The sequence below is a fragment of the Triticum aestivum genome, chromosome 2B (assembly GCF_018294505.1).
Source record: "Triticum aestivum cultivar Chinese Spring chromosome 2B, IWGSC CS RefSeq v2.1, whole genome shotgun sequence".
Classification (NCBI taxonomy): Eukaryota; Viridiplantae; Streptophyta; class Magnoliopsida; order Poales; family Poaceae; genus Triticum; species Triticum aestivum.
In genome coordinates this window covers 490,804,183-490,822,426 of record NC_057798.1, presented here as the reverse complement: position 1 = coordinate 490,822,426, position 18,244 = coordinate 490,804,183, and the positions used below count along the sequence as shown (strand labels likewise).

The following is an 18,244-nucleotide window of genomic DNA, read 5'->3' as shown; positions in this document are numbered from 1 at the left end:
ACGTCGTGGCTTCCCGTTGCCATCCCTTATTTAGGATGTGCTGGGGTCGCTGGTGCCTTTACGGGCTAGCCAGCTATCTTCTCCCGCGCAAAAGCGGGTCATAAGGCTTGTTAGGGTTACCATTGTCCTTGGATTTTCTTGGCCGAGGTGTCTGGCGAGCCACTCGTCACAGATGCTGTGTTTGAATGCCGCTAAGGCTTCGGCATCCGGACAATCAACGATTTGATTCTTCTTAGTGAGGAATCTGTTCCAAAGCTTACGGGCGGACTCTCCGGGTTGTTGGATTATGTGACTAAAATCGTCAGCATCCGGAGGCCGGACATAAGTCCCTTGAAAATTGGCCCTGAAGGTGTCCTCTAGTTCCTCCCAGCTCCCAATTGAATTTTCGGGGAGGCCTTTCAACCAGTGCCGAGCTGGTCCCTTCAGTTTGAGGGGAAGGTATTTGATGGCGTGGAGGCCATCCCCGCGAGCCATATGTATATGCAGGATAAAGTCCTCGATCCAGACCCCTGGGTCCGTCGTTCCGTCGTATGCCTCTATGTTCACATGTTTAAAGCCCTGTGGGAATTCATGGTCCAGTACTTCATCAGTAAAGCACAGGGGGTGAGCAGCCCCTCTGTATCTGGACGCGCTGTGGCATGCCGTCGGCTGTTGTTGTGTTCGGTGTTTATTCCAAACTGGTATTCGGTTGTCATAACTGTTTTGACGACCATAGTCCCCCGTCGAGGTGTGTCCTTTAGATCCGTAGATGGACCTAGCTGCGCTAGCTTTATTATCCAGGTGCTCACGTAGATCGTGCGTGTCCTTGGTAGTTGATTTATTGCGGTTATGAAGTGGTACGTCTTGTCTCCTGGTCGTGTTATTCTGTGGTGGAACGGCCTCGTCGTCGAATTCTGGCAGTGGCTTTCATTTTGGGTAGCTCTTTGTGTGGCGATCGTCACCATATCTTTCTTCAGTGTCTAACACTTTGTTCCATCTGCGATTGAGCATTTCCTGTGCGGCTTTAAGCCGTTGCTTCTGCCTCTTCAGATTTCTTGTTGTGGCCATAAGCTTTCTGTGGAGGTTCTCTTGTTCCACGCGTTCTTCCGGAACGATGAATGCGTCATCGTCCGGACTGTCTTCTTGTCCTGGGTCGGTTGGATGAACTCATCCCTCTGGATCATTGTCTTCGGGCGTTTGGTCCGAACTATGCTCGGCGTGACCTGGTTCGTCCTGCTCCATCGCTGGTTCCGTTTGGTCGTTGTTGCCTTCGGGGTTGGCCGGAGTATCCATTCTTCTGGCGCTCTTGCTGATATTTTTACTGTTGCTGGATTTGGAACGGCGTCTGCGCCGTTGCTTTGGTTTTTGCCCGGGGGTTTTATCTTCCGGATTGTCACCGTCGTCTTCCTTGGGCGTATCCACCATGTATATGTCATGTGACGAGGCGGGAATCCGGTACCCCCATAGATTCTGAGTCTTCTCCTGCATCGTCGTCCATAGCGTCGATGCCTTTGGAGTCGAAGTCAAGCGCGTCGGTTAAATCATCAACTGTGGCTATCAAGTGGGTGGTGGGTGGGTAACGAATTTCTTCGTCGCTTGCTCCCCACTCGAGCCGGACATAGTTTGGCCCGGAATTCTCTGTCAAAGAGAGAATTTTAAATGATTTTAGTATGTCGCCAAAGGGCGAGTGCTGGAAGATGTCCGCAGCGGCGAACTCCATTACCGGGGCCCAGGCAAGCTTGGCGGGCTCGGGAGTGCGCGGACCGGGTCCTATAACCGGATATGAATCCGGGGGTCCAGGGTTACAGGCTCCCTCAGAAGTGAGGCCTGTGTTCGGCTCTATCGCCGGTGAGGGTACGACCTACGGGGCGGGGTCCAGCCCTTCGTCTATAGGCAACGAAACCTGCCCCGGATTTAGATCCGGGGCTTCTGCCGGGGTAATATCCCGAGCATCGTTTGACAGCAAGTCTAAGCCGTGCTCGTCGTGATTGTTCAGCGACCCTGATGTTGGCCTGAATCCGTCGAAGATCAAGTCTCCGCGAATATCCGTTGTGTAGTTCAAGTTTCCGAACCTGACCTGGTGGCCGGGGGCATAACTATCGATCTGCTCCAGGTGGCCAAGCGAATTGGCCCGCAGCGCGAAGCCGCCGAACATGAAGATCTATCCGGGGAGGAAAGTCTCACCCTGGACAGCGTTGTTGATGATGATTGAAGGAGCCATCGAGCCTGACAGCGACGACACAGAGGAACTCTCAATGAAAGCACCAATGTCGGTGTCAAAACCGGCGGATCTCGGGTAGGGCCGTAGGGGGTCCCGATCTGTGCGTCAAGGCTGATGGTAACAGGAAACAAGGGACACAGATGTTTACCCAGGTTCGCGCCCTCTCGATGGAGGTAAAACCCTACTTCCTGCTTGATTAATATTGATGATAAGGGTAGTACAAGAGTAGATCTACCACGAGATCGTAGAGGCTAAACCCTAGGAGCTAGCCTATGATGGTATGATTGTAATTGTGATCGGCCTTCTAAGGACCAACCTCTCCGGTTTATATAGACATCGGAGAGGGCTAGGGTTTACATGGAGTCGGTTACAAGAAAGGAAACACAATATCCGGATCGCCAAGCTTGCCTTCCACGCAAAGGAGAGTCCCATCCAAACACGGACCGAAGTCTTGAGTCTTGTATCTTCACGCTTCAATAGTACGGACGTTGTACACAGTCCAGCTGTCCGGATACCCCCTAATCCAGGACTCCCTCAATGCCCCCGGAATGCATCCCCTCTTTTGTCTTCGTTTATCGGTAACTTTACTTGGAGCTCAATTTTTATTCGCCACATGATATGTGTTTTGCTTGGAGCCTCTTGTATGATATTAGTATTTGCTTTTTAGTTTTCCACAATCATCCTTGTGTTGGGGAACGTTGCATAAAATAAAATGTTTCCTACGTTCACCAAGATCAATCTATGGAGTCATCTAGCAACGAGAGAGGGGAGTGCATCTACATACCCTTGTAGATCGCGTGCGGAAGCGTTCAAGAGAACGGGGTTGAGGGAGTCGTACTCGTCGTGATCCAAATCACAAGAGATCCTAGTGCCGAAGGGACGGCACCTCCGTGTTCAACACACGTACGGTTGAGGAAGACATCTCCTCCTTCTTGATCCAGCAAGGGGAAGGAGAGGTTGACAGAGATCCAGCAGCACGACGGCGTGGTGGTGGATGCAGCAGCGATCTCGACAGGGCTTCGCCGAGCTTCTATGAGAGGGAGAGGTGTAGCAATGGGGAGAGGGAGGCGCCAAGAGCATGGGTGCGGCTGCCCTCCCTCCTCCTTTATATAGGCCCCCTAGGGGGGGCGCCGGCCCTAGGAGATGCAATCTCCAAGGGGGGGCGGCCAGGGGGGAAACTTGCCCCCCAAGCCAGGTGGAGGCGCCCCCACCCCTAGGGTTTCCAACCCTAGGTGCAGGGAGGGCCCAAGGGGGGGCACCAGCCCACCAGGGGCTGGTTCCCCTTCCACTTCAGCCCATGGGGCCTTCCGGGATAGGTGGCCCCACTCGGTGGACCCCCGGGACCCTTCCGGTGGTCCCGGTACAATACCGGTGACCCCCCAAACTTTCCCGATGGCCGAAACCCGACTTCCTATATATAATTCTTCACCTTCGGACCATTCTGGAACTCCTCGTGACATTCGGGATCTCATTCGGGACTCCGAACAACTTTCGGGTTACTGCATACTAATATCTCTACAACCCTAGCGTCACCGAACCTTAAGTGTGTAGACCCTACGGGTTCGGGAGACATGCAAACATGACCGAGACGCCTCTCCGGTCAATAACCAACAGCGGGATCTGGATACCCATGTTGGATCCCACATGCTCCTCGACGATCTCATCGGATGAACCACGATTTCGAGGATTCAATCAACCCCGTATACAATTCCCTTTGTCAATCGGTACGTTACTTGCCCGAGACTCGATCGTCGGTATCCCAATACCTCGTTCAATCTCATTATCGGCAAGTCACTTTACTCATACCGTAATGCATGATCCTGTGATTAGACACTTGGTCACATTGAGCTCATTATGATGATGCATTACCGAGTGGGCCCAGAGATACCTCTCCGTCATACAGAGTGACAAATCCCAGTCTCGATTCGTGCCAACCCAACAGACACTTTTGGAGATACCCGTAGTGCACCTTTATAGTCACCCAGTTATGTTGTGACATTTGCCACACCCAAAGCACTCCTACGGTATCCGGGAGTTGCACAATCTCATGTTCTAAGGAAATGATACTTGACATTTGGAAAAGCTCTAGCGAAACGAACTACATGATCTTTGTGCTAAGCTTAGGATTGGGTCTTGTCCATCACATCATTCTCCTAATGATGTGATCCCGTTATCAATGACATCCAATGTCCATAGTCAGGAAACCATGACTATCTGTTGATCAACGAGCTAGTAAACTAGAGGCTCACTAGGGACTTGTTGTGGTCTATGTATTCACACATGTATTACGATTTCCGGATAATACAATTATAGCATGAACAATAGACAATTATCATGAACAAAGAAATATAATAATAACCATTTTGTTATTGCCTTTAGGGCATATTTCAACACCATGTTGTACACACCTTTTGGGAGAAGCCCACTTGATTGAAATTTATTAGAATACTCTATGTGCTTCGCTTATATCTTTTGAGCTAGATAGTTTTGCTCTAGTGCTTCACTTATATCTTTTAGAGCACGGCGGTGGCTTAATTTTGTAGAAATTACTAGTCTCTCATGCTTCACTTATATTATTTTGAGAGTCTCTTAGAACAACATGGTATTTGCTATGGTTATAAAATTGGTCCTAGAATGGTAGGCATCCAAGTTGGGTATAATAAAAACTATCATAGGAAGTGAATTGGATTCTATGATCAATTTGATACTTGATAATTGTTTTGAGATATGGAGGTAGTGATATTAAAGTCATGCTAGTTGGGTGATTATGAATTTAAAGAATGCTTGTGTTGAAGTTAGCAAGTCCCATAGCATGCACGTATGGTTAAAGTTGTGTAACAAATTTGAAACATGAGGTGTCCTTGGATTGTGCATCCTTATGAGTGGCGGTCGGGGACGAGCGATGGTCTTTTCCTACCAATCTATCCCTCTAGGAGCATGCACGTAGTGCTTGGTTTTTGATGACTTGTAGATTTTTGCAATAAGTATATGAGTTCTTTTGACTAATGTTGAGTCCATGGATTATACGCACTTTTACCTTTCCATCATTGCTAGCCTCTTCGGTACCGTGCATTGCCCTTTCTCACCTTGAGAGTTGGTGCAAACTTCGCCGGTGCATCCAAACCCCATGATATGATATGCTCTATCACACATAAACCTCCTTATGTCTTCCTCAAAACAGCCACCATACCTACCTATTATGGCATTTCCATATCCATTCCGAGATATATTGCCATGCAACTTTCCACCGTTCCGTTTATCATCATGACATGCATTACTATTTGTTATATTGCCATTACATGATCATGTAGTTGACATAGTATTTGTGGCAAGGCCACTTTGCATAATTTTTCATACATGTCACTCTTGATTCATTGTCCATCCCGGTACACCGCCGGAGGCATTCATATAGAGTCATATCTTGTTCTAGTTTTGAGTTGTAATTCATGAGTTGTAAATCAATAAAAGTGTGATGATCATCATTATTAGAGCATTGTCCCCAAAAAGGAAAAAAAGGCCAAAAAAAGAAAGGCCAAAGAAAATAAAAATAAGAAAGGCCAAAAAGAAAGAAAGGCCCAAAAAAAAGAAAATAAAAGAAAATAAATAAAAGGTGGCAATGTTACTATCTCTTTTCGACACTTGTGCTTCAAAGTAGCACCATGTTCTTCATATAGAGAGTCTCATATGTTGTCATTTCATATATTAGTGAGAATTTTTCATTATAGAACTTGGCTTGTATATTCTTACGATGGGCTTCCTCAAAATGCCCAAAGTCTTCGTGAGCAAGCAAGTTGGATGCACACCCACTAGTTTTCTTTTGTTGAGCTTTTATACATTTATAGCTCTAGTGCATCCGTTGCATGGCAATCCCTACTCCTCATGTTGACATCAATTGATGGGCATCTCCATAGCCCGTTGATTATCCTCGTCAATGTGAGACTTTCTCTTTTTTGTCTTCTCCACACAATCCCCTTCATCATATTCTATTCCACCCATAGTGCTATATCCATGGCTCACGCTCATGTATTGCGTGAAAGTTGAAGAAGTTTGAGATTATTTAAGTACAAAACAATTGCTTGGCTTGTCATTGGGGGTGTATAATTTGGGAGCATTTTTGTGTGACGAAAATGAAGCATAGCCTAACTATATGATTTTTGTAGGGATGAACTTTCTTTAGCCATGTTATTTTGAGAAGACATGATTGCTTTGATTAGTATGCTTGAAGTATTACTATTCCTTATGTCAATATGAACTTTTATTTTGAATCATTTGGATCTAAACATTCATGCCACAATAAAGAAAATTACATTGAGAATTATGCTAGGTAGCATTCCACATCAAAAATTCTGTTTTTATCATTTACCTACTCGAGGACGAGCAGGAATTAAGCTTGGGGATGCTTGATACGTCTCCAACGTATCTATAATTTTTTATTGTTCCATGCTACTATATTACCCATTTTGGATGTTTATGGGCTTTACTTTACACATTTATATCATTTTTGGGACTAACCTACTAACCGGAGGCCCAGCCCGTATTGCTGTTTTTTTTGCCTATTTCAGTATTTCGAAGAAAAGGAATATCAAATGGAGTCCAAACAGAATGAAACCTTCGGGAGCGTGATTTTTGGAATGAACGTGATCCAGAGGACTTGTAGTGCAAGTCAAGAAGCAGTCGAGGCGGCCACGAGGGTGGAGGGCGCGCCCACCCCTACAAGGCGCGCCCCCTATCTCGTGGGCCCCTTGGGCGGCCACCGACCTACTTCCTCCTATATATACCCACATACCCCGAGAACATCCAGGGAGCCAACAAAAAACTATTTCCACCACTGTAACCTTCTGTATCCGCGAGATCCCATCTTGGAGCCTTTGCCAGCGCTCCGCCGAAGGGGGAATCGACCATGGAGGGCTTCTACATCAACACCATAGCCCCTCCGATGAGTTGTGAGTAGTTTACCACAGACCTTCGGGTCCATAGTTATTAGCTAGATGGCTTCTTCTCTCTTTTTGGATCTCAATACCATGTTCTCCTCAATCTTCTTGGAGATCCATTCGATGTAACTCTTTTTGCAGTGTGTTTGTCGAGATCCGATGAATTGTGGGTTTATGATCAAGTTTATCTATGAGAAATATTTGAATCTCCTCTGAATTATTTTATGTGTTATTAAGTTATCTTTGCAAGTCTCTTCGAATTATCAGTTTGGTTTGGCCTACTAGATTGATCTTTCTTGTAATGGGAGAAGTGCTTAGATTTGGGTTCAATCTTGCGGTGCCTTTCCCAGTGACACCAGGGGCAGCAAGGCACGTATTGTATTGTTGCCATCGAGGATAAAAAGATGGGGTTTATATCATATTGCATGAGTTTATCCCTCTACATCATGTCATCTTTCTTAATGTGTTACTCTGTTCTTATGAACTTAATACTCTAGATGCATGCTGGATAGCGGTCGATGTGTGGAGTAATAGTAGTAGATGCAGGCAGGAGTCGGTCTACTTGTCACGGACGTGATGCCTATATACATGATCATGCCTAGATAATCTCATAATTATTCGCTTTTCTATCAATTGCTCGACAGTAATTTGTTCACCCACCGTAATACTTATGCTATCTTGAGAGAAGACACTAGTGAAACCTATGGCCCCCGGGTCTATATTTGATCATATAAGCTTTCAATCTACTTTTATTTGCATCTTTACTTTTCCAATCTATATTATAAAATACCAAAAATATATTTATCTTATCATACTATCTCTATCAGATCTCACTTTCGCAAGTGGTCGTGAAGGGATTGACAACCCCTTTATTGCGTTGGTTGCGAGTTCTTTGTTTGTTTGTGTAGGTGCGTGGGAATTTTGAGGAGCCTCCTACTGGATTGATTCCATGGTTCTCAAAAACTGAGGGAAATACTTACGCTACTACTGCTGCATCACCCTTTCCTCTTCAAGGAAAACCAACGCAAGCTCAAGACGTAGCACACAACATCTTTTCAATAGCTTCAACTTTAGCTTTATCAACTTCAATACCTCTTTAAGAAATCTTATGCCCCAAGACAATACCTTCATTAACCATAAAGTGGCACTTCTCCCAATTCAAGACAAGATTAGTTTCTTCACATCTCTACAAAACTCGATCAAGGTTGCTTAAGCAATCATCAAAAGAAGTTCCATACACGGAGAAATCATCCATGAAAACCTCAACAATCTTTTCACAAAAGTCAGAGAATATAACAGTCATACATCTTTGAAAGGTAGCAGGTGCATTGCATAAACCAAAATGCATACGTCTATTAGCAAAGGTATCGAAAGGGCAAGTAAAAGTGGTCTTATCCTGATCCTCTTTTGACACAGGTATTTGGGAGAAACCAGAATAACCATCTAGAAAGCAAAAATGTGTATGTTTGGATAATCTTTCTAGCATTTGATCAATAAAAGGTAGAGGGTAATGATCTTTCCTAGTAGGTTTATTTAATTTGCGGAAATCAATTACCATTCTATGACCTGTAACAACTCTTTGTGGGATCAATTCATCTTTATCATTAGGAACAACAGTAATACCTCCCTTTTTAGGGACACAATGGACAGGACTTACCCATCGACTATCAGCAACATGATAAATTATACCTGCCTCCGAAAGCTTTAGTATTTCATTTCATACCACTTCTTTCATCTTAGGATTTAACGGCCGTTGGTGATCAACAACTAGTTTAGCATCTTTCTCTAGCTTTATTTTGTGCTGGCATAGAGTGGGACTAATGCCCTTAAGATCATCAAGAGTATATCCAATAGCAACACGGTGCTTCTTCAGAGTTTTCAATAATTTCTCTTCTTCCTGCTCTGAAAGATTACCAGTAATAATAACAAGATATGTCTTCTTTTCATCAAGATAAGCATATTTAAGAGTATCAGGTAGTGGTTTAAGCTCAAACACGGGATCACCCTTGGGTGGAGGAGGATCCCCTAGGATTTCAACAGACAAGTTGTGTTTCAAAATAGGTCCTTGTTTAAAGAATACTTCATCTATTTCCCATCTTTCATTCATAAACATATCATTTTCATGGTCTAGACAATATTGTTCTAAAGGATCATTAGGAGGCACGAAAATAGAAGCAAGACCAATAATATCATCTTTACTAGGCAATTGTTTATCATGGGGTTGTCTACGGAATTTAGCAAAATTAAAGTCACATATCCCCTAAACCAATAGTAACAATATCATTTTCGTAGTCTATCTTAGCATTAACAGTATTCAAGAAGGGTCTACCAAATATAATGGTACAAAAGTCATCTTGTGGGAACCAAGAACAAGAAAATCAGTAGGATATTTAACTTTCCCACACAAGACTTCAACATCTCTAACAATCCCAACTGGTGAAATAGTATCTCTATTGGCAAGCTTAATAGTAACATCAATATCTATTTCAGCAGGTGCAATATCATGCATAATTTCTTTGTATAAGGAATGAGGTATTACACTCGCACTAGCACCCATATCACATAAGCCATGATAACAATGATCTCCTATTTTAACAGAAACAACAGGCATGCCGACAACATGTCTATGTTTATTTTTAGTATCGGGTCTAGCAATTCTAGCAGCTTCATCACAGAAGTAAATAACATGCCCATAAATATTATCGACCAAGAGATCTTTAACCATAGTAATACTAGGTTCAACTTTAATTTGCTCTGGGGGTGTAGATGTTATAGCATTACTCTTACGAACCACAGTTGAAGCTTTATCATGATCCTTTATTCTAACAGGGAAAGGTGGTTTCTCAATATAAGCAGTAGGAACAATAGGATCAAATTTATAAGTGATAGTCTTTTCTTCAACTTTAATAGGTTTTACTACTTTTACTTCAATGGGAGGATGATATTTAAACCACTTTTCCTTAGGGAGATCAACATGAGTAGCAAATGATTTACAGAATGAAGCTACTCTCTCAGAGTCAAGTCCATATTTAGTGCTAAATTCACGAAAAGCATTGGTATCCATAAAAGATTAAACACAATCAAACTTAGGTGTTATACCTGACTCCTTACCATCGTCGAGCTCCCAATCTTCAGAGTTGCGTTTAATTCTTTCCGATAAATCCCATTTGAATTCAATAGTCTTCATCATAAAAGAAGCAGTACAAGAAGTATCGAGCATGGAGCGATTATTGAGAGAAAGCCGAGCATAAAAATTTTGAATAATAATTTCTCTTGAGAGCTCATGATTGGGGCATGAATATAACATTTACTTAAGCTTTCCCCAAGATTGAGCGATACTTTCTCTTTCGCGAGGCCAAAAATTATATATATAATTACGATCACGATGAACCAGATGCATAGGATAAAATTCTGATGAAATTCCAATTTCAATTGGTTGTAGTTCCATGATCCAATATCATCACATAGCCTAAACCATGTCAATGACTTTCCCTTCAAAGATAAAGGGAAAAACTTCTTCTTGATAACATCCTCGGGCATACCTCCAAGCTTAAATAATCCACAAACTTCATCCACATAGATTAGGTGCATATCGGGATATAATGTTCCATCTCCTGTAAAAGGATTAGCTAGCTGTTTCTCTATCATACTCGAAGGAATTTCAAAGTAAACCATTTCAGTAGGTTGAGGAGCAACTGTTTGCTCTACTGGTCGGGGTGAAGATACCCCGAACAAGCCCCTCAAAGGATTATTTTCCATAGTAACAAGTGACAGTAAATTTCAGCACACTATATAAATTTTTCCTTACCAAATTCCACCTACCAAAGGCGCTTCACTCCCCGGCAATGGCACCAGAAGAGAGTCTTGATGACCCACAAGTATAGGGGATCTATTGTAGTCCTTTCGATAAGTAAGAGTGTCGAACCGAATGAGGAGCAGAAGGAAACGACAAGCGGGTTTCAGTAAGTTATTCTGTGCAAGCACTGAAATTATCAGTAACAGATAGTTTTGGGATAAGGTAATTTGTAACGGGTAACAAGTAACAAAAGTAAACAAGGTGCAGCAAGATGCCCCAATCCTTTTTGTAGCAAAGGACAAGCCTGGACAAACTCTTATATAAAGGAAAGCGCTCCCCGAGGACACATGGGAATTATCGTCAAGCTAAATTTCATCATGCTCATATGATTCGCGTTCGTTACTTTGATAATTTGATATGTGGGTGGACCGGTTCTTGGGGACTGCCCTACCTTGGACAAGCATCCCACTTATGATTAACCCCCCTTGCAAGCATCCACAACTACGAAAGAAGAATTAAGGTAAACCTAACCATAGCATGAAACATATGGATCCAAATCAGCCCCTTATGAAGCAACACATAAACTAGGGTTTAAGCATCTGTCACTCTAGCAACCCATCATCTATTTATTACTTCCCAATGCCTTCCTCTAGGCCCAAAAAATGGTGAAGTGTCATGTAGCCGACATTCACATAACACCACTAGAGGAGAGACAACATACATCTCACCAAAATATCAAACGAATACCAAATTCACATGACTACTTATAACAAGACATCTCCCATGTCCTCGGGAACAAACGTAACTACTCACAAATCATATTCATGTTCATAATTAGAGGGGTATTAATATGCATAAAGGATCTTAACATATGATCTTCCACCTAATAAACCAACTAGCATCAACTACAAGGAGTAATCAACACTACTAACAACCCACAGGTACCAATCTGAGGTTTTGAGACAAAGATCGGATACAAGAGATGAACTAGGGTTTGAGAGGAGATGGTTTTGGTGAAGATGTTGATGGAGATTGACCCCCTCCTGATGAGACAATCGATGGTGATGACGATAGTGATGATTTCCCCCTCCCGGAGGGATGTTTCCTCGGTAGAACAGCTCCGCCGGAGCCCTAGATTTGTTCCGCCAAGGTTCCGCCTCGAGATGGTGGCGCTTCGTCCCGAAAGCTTCCTTCTGATTTTTTCCAGGGCAAAAGACACCTTATACCAGAAGATGGGCATCTGGGGGCTTCCAGGTGGCCCACGAGGCAGGGGGCGCGCCCAGGAGGGTAGGGCATGATGGCCCACAAGTATAGGGGATCTATCGTAGTCCTTTCGATAAGTAAGAGTTTCGAACCCAACGAGGAGCATAAGGAAATGACAAGCGGTTTTCAGTAAGGTATTTTCTGCAAGCACCGAAATTGTAGGTAACAGATAGTTTTGTGATAAGATAATTTGTAACGGGTAACTACCAATGAAAGTAAATAAGGTGCAGCAAGGTGGCCCAATCCTTTTGTAGCAAAGGACAAGCCTGGACAAGTTCTTATAATGAGAAAAGCGCTCCCGAGGACACATGGAAATTATCGTCAAGCTAGTTTTCATCACGCTCATATGATTCGCGTTCGTTACTTTGATAATTTGATATGTGGGTGGACCGGTGCTTGGGTGTTGCCCTTTCTTGGACAAGCATCCCACTTATGATTAACTCCTATTGCAAGCATCCGCACTACAAAAGAAGTATTAAGATAAACCTAACCATAGCATGAAACAAGTGGATCCAAATCAGCCCCTTATGAAGCAATGCATAAACTAGGGTTTAAGCTTCTGTCACTCTAGCAACCCATCATCTACTTATTACTTCCCAATGCCTTCCTCTAGGCCCAAATAATGGTGAAGTGTCATGTAGTCGATGTTCACATAACACCACTAGAGGAGAGACAACATACATCTCATCAAAATATTGAACAAATACCAAATTCACATGACTATTAATAGCAAGACTTCACCCATGTCCTCAGGAACAAACATAACTACTCACAAAGCATATTCATGTTCATGATCAGAGGAGTATTAATATGCATTAAGGATCTGAACATATGATCTTCCACCGGATAAACCAACTAGCATCAACTACAAGGAGTAATCAACACTACTAGCAACCCACAGGTACCAATCTGAGGTTTTTGTACAAAGATTGGATACAAGAGATGAACTAGGGTTTGAGAGGAGATGGTGCTGGTGAAGATGTTGATGGAGATTGACCCCCTCCCGATGAGAGGATTGTTGGTGATGACGATGGTGATGATTTCCCCCACCCAGAGGGAAGTTTCCCCGGCAGAACAGCTCCACCGGAGCCCTAGATTGGTTCCGCCAAGGTTCCGCCTCGTGGCGACGGAGTTTCATCCTGTAAGCTTGCTTATGATTTTTCCAGGGTAAAAGACTTCATATAGTAGAAGATGGGCACCAGAGGGCCACTAGGGGGCCCACGAGGCAGGGGGCGCGCCCAGTAGGGGTGGGCGCGCCCCCCCGCCCTCGTGGCCAGGGTGTGGGCCCCCTCTGGTACTTTTTTCGCTCAATAATTCTTATTAATTTCAAAAATGACTTTCGTGGACTTTCACGACTTTTGGAGCTGCGCGGAATAGGTTTCCAATATTTGCTCCTTTTCCAGCCCAGAATCCCAGCTGCCGGCATTCTCCCTCTTCATGTTAAACCTTGTAAAATAAGAGAGAATAGCCATAAGTATTATGGCATAACGTTAATAACAACCCATAATGCAATAAATATCGATATAAAAGCATGATGCAAAATGAACGTATCAACTCCCCCAAGCTTAGACCTCGCTTGTCCTCGAGATGAAGCCGATATCAAAAAATATGTCCACATGTTTAGAGATAGAGGTGTCGATAAAAATAAAATACGGACATGATGGCATCATGATCATTCTTATAACAACAACATATATAGATTTTGTCATGTGATTTCTTATGCTCAAGTAACAATCTATTCACAATGTCAAGTATGGTTCAGAAACTTCATTGAGAACTAATAAACTATAATATCAGTCATTGAAGCAATTGCAATTTATCATAACATTAGAAAGAGTCAAGAATAGAGCTTTTCAGCAAGTCCACATACTCAACTATCATTTAGTCTTCTACAATTGCTAACACTCACGCAATACTTATGGTTCTGGAGTTTTAGTTGGACACAGATAAAGATAGGGGCTTATAGTGTTGCCTCCCAACGTCTTACCTCAAGGGTAATGTCAACAATAATAGTTCATGCTAACTTACATCTAATTGGATATATATATATATATATATATCAGGAACTTTCCAACACGAGGTGCTTGCCAAAGGATAAAATGAAAAAGGGAAAGGTGAGGATCACCTTGACTCTTGCATAATGTAAAAGACATAAAGTAAAAGATAGGCCCTTCGCAGAGGGAAGCAGAGGTTGTCATGTGCTTTTATGGTTGGATGCACGAAATTTTAATGCAAAAGAACGTCACTTTATATCGCCACTTGTGATATGAACCTTTATTATGCAGTCTGTCACTTTTATTACTTCCATATCAGACGATCGTATAAAGCTTATTTTCTCAGCACTAATAATTCATACATATTTAGAGAGCAATTTTTATTGCTTGCAACATGACAACTTACTTGAAGGATCTTACTCAATCCATAGGTAGGTATGGTGGACTCTCATGGCAAAACTGGGTTTAAGGATATTTGGAAGCACAAGTAGTATCTCTACTTGGTGCAAGGAATTTGGCTAGCATGAGGGGGAAAGGCAAGCTCAACATGTTGGACGATCCATGACAATATACTTTAACTGAGATGTGAGAAAACATAACCCATTATGTTGTCTTCCTTGTCCAACCTCAACTCTTTAGCATGTCATACTTAATGAGTACTCTCAATCTTAAAAGATGTCCAAGATAGTATATTTATATGTGAGAAACTCTCTTTCTTTATTACTTCCTATTAATTGCAACAATGACCAAAACTATGTTTACCAACTCTCAACAGCTTTTATGCCTCATACTCTCTATGTGTGAAGTCATTACTATCCACAAGATCAATATGAACTCTTTTATTTCTTTTTATTCTTTCTATTTTCTCAAGATCATAGCAAGATAGCAAAGCCATTGACTCAACACTAATCTTTATTATATATAGCTCATGGACTCAATTACATAAAGGGATCACAAAGCAAAACTCAAAACAAATTCATACCAAAGCTTTATTCTACTAGATCAAGATATTACCAAAAGGATAGAACTAGGAAAAACAATAAAGATAGGAGTGTGATGATGATACGATACCGGGGCACCTCCCCCAAGCTTGGCAGTTGCCAAGGGGAGTGCCCATACCCATGTGATTATGTCCTCGGAGGTGGTGAAGAAGGAGTTGTTGATGATGTAGGCTTCTTCCTTAATTTGCACTTGAGAATGGAATTTTGCTCCCTTAGATCATCAATCTCCTGCTCAATGCTTAATATCCTTTTGCATAGTTCTTGTTTGTTTTCCTGCAAGAGGCGAAAAGGGATAAACTCGATCTTGGGTTTCTTTGCCCTATCAGGGAGGCTTGACTTTTTAAACTCCACATGCATATCCCCAGGTTGAGATAACGGGACTTCATCTTCTTCTGAGCTCGTCTCCTCCTTTCCCTTAGGCTCGTAGTCTTCTTCTTCCTCGGTGGTCCAGCCACAATGATCCAAGTCCCCGTAGACCTTAGGGTCTATAAGGTAATCAGCCACATAGCTTTCTCCCTCCGAATCCTGGGATGACATATTGCTCTAATCCGTTGCAGAAACAGCTCGAAACAAAGATAGAAGATGTTTGCGTGGTATGGTGGTCAAAACATTCGGGAGATTATATAATGATTTTTTACCGACTGAAAGAAGTAACATGCAAGAAAACGGAGTCTAGAGGGCACACGAGGTGCCCACGAGGTAGGGGGTCCACCCTCCACCCTCGTGGACGCCTCGTGTCCTTCCCGGACAACTTCTTATTTTCCTATTTTCTTAAATATTCCAAAACGGAGAAAAAATTGCTATTAGAACTGTTTTGGAGTCGATTTACTTACCATACCACATACCTATTCCTTTTCGGAGTGTGAAACATTCTGGAAAGTGTCTCTTATGTATTCCTCCGGGGTTACGGTTTCAATAATGTTAGTTTCAACATTTATAGGATTACCTGAGATATAATGTTTGATTCTTTGACCGTTCACTACCTTCAGATTTGTGCCTTCGAAGTTGTTGATTTTTATGGCACCAGAACGATAGACCTCCTCGATAACGTAAGGGCCTTCCTATTTAGAGAGAAGTTTTCCTGCAAAAAATCTTAAATGAGAGTTGAATAGCAACACATAATCACCTATGTTAAACTCACGCTTTTGTATCCTTTTGTCATGCCATCTTTTAACTTTTTCTTTAAAAGGCTTGGCATTCTCATAAGCCTGGGTTCTCCATTCATCAAGTGAGCTAATGTCAAATAACCTCTTCTCACCGGCAAGTTTGAAATCATAATTGAGCTCTTTAATATCCCAATATGCCTTATGTTCAAGTTTGAGTGGTAAGTGACAAGCTTTTTCATAAACCATTTTATATGGAGACATACCCATAGGATTTTATATGCAGTTCTATAGGCCCATAATGCATCATCAAGTTTCTTGGACCAATTCTTTCTAGATCTATTAACAGTCTTTTGCAAAATTAATTTGAGCTCTCTATTACTCAACTCTACTTGACCACTAGACTATGGGTGATAAGGAGATGCAATTCTATGATTAACATCATAATTGGAAAGCATTTTACGAAAATCACCATGAATAAAATGTGAACCACCATCAGTCATGAGATATCTAGGGACTCCAAACCTCGGAAAAATAACTTATTTGAGCATCTTAATAGAGGTGTTATGATCAACACTACTAGTTGGAATAGCTTCTACCCACTTAGTAACATAATCAACATCAACTAAAATATGTGTATATCCATTAGAGGCAGGAAACGGTCCCATATAATCAAAGCCCCAAACATCAAATGGTTCAATAACAAGAGAATAATTCAAAGGCATTTCTTGAGGTCTACTAATATTACCAATTCTTTGACATTCATCATAGGACAAGACATACTTACGTGCATCTTTGAAGAGAGTAGGCCAATAAAAACCGGATTGCAATACCTTATGTGCACTTCTATCTCCAGCGTGGTGTCCTCCATATGGTTCGGAGTGACACTTGCGTAGGATCCATTCATGTTCATGTTCAGGTACACAATGTCTAATAACACCATCTCCTTCTTTATAAAGGTGTGGGTCATCCCAGAAGTAAAGTCTTAAATCATAAAAGAACTTTTTCTTTTGCTGGTATGTGAAACTAGGTGGTATAAATTTAGCAGCAATGTAATTAGCATAATCAGCATACCATGGAGAGGTACGAGAAGCATTTATGATAGCTAATTGTTCATCGGGAAAGCTGTCATCAATTGGTAGTGGGTCATCAAGAACATTCTCTAACTTAGACAGGTTGTCTGCAATGGGGTTCTCAGCTCCCTTTCTGTCAATAATATGCAAATCAAATTCTTTTAGCAAGAGAACCCATCTAATAAGTCTAGGCTTAGCATCTTTCTTTTTCATAAGATATTTAATAGCAGCATGATCAGTGTGAATAGTTACTTTAGAATCAACAATATAAGGTCTGAACTTATCACATGCAAATACAACTGCTAAGAATTCTTTTTCAGTAGTAGCATAATTTCTCTGTGCAGTGTCTAGAGTTTTACTAGCATATTGAATATCATTCAATTTCTTATCAACCCTTTGCCCTAGAACATCACCTACAGCATAATCGCTAGCATCACACATAATTTCGAAGGGTAAATTCCAATCAGGTGGCTGAACAATAGGTGCAGTAATCAAAGCTTTCTTAAGTATTTCAAATGCTTCTATACAATCATCATCAAAGACAAAAGGAATATCTTTTGCAATAAATTAGTCAGGGGCCTAGAGATTTTAGAAAAGTCCTTAATGAACCTCCTATAAAAACCAGCATGACCAAGGAAACTTCTTATACCTTTAATGTCCTTGGGACACATCATCTTTTCAATAGCATCAACTTTAGCTTTCTCAACTTCAATACCTCTTTCAAAAAATTTATGCCCGAAGACAATGCCTTCATTAACCATAAAGTGGCACTTTTCCCAATTCAAGACGAGACTAGTGTCTTTGCATATCTGCAAAACTCGATCAAGGTTGCTCAAGAAATCATCAAAGGAGGATCCATAAATGGAGAAATCATCCATGAATA

At 42.0% G+C, this 18,244-nt stretch overlaps 1 pseudogene; it reads right to left on the bottom strand.

The window, feature by feature from the left end:
- Positions 1-17,559, bottom strand: part of LOC123045625 (uncharacterized) — a 95,907-nt pseudogene extending 78,348 nt beyond the window's left edge.
- Positions 17,560-18,244: the final 685 nt, after the last annotated feature.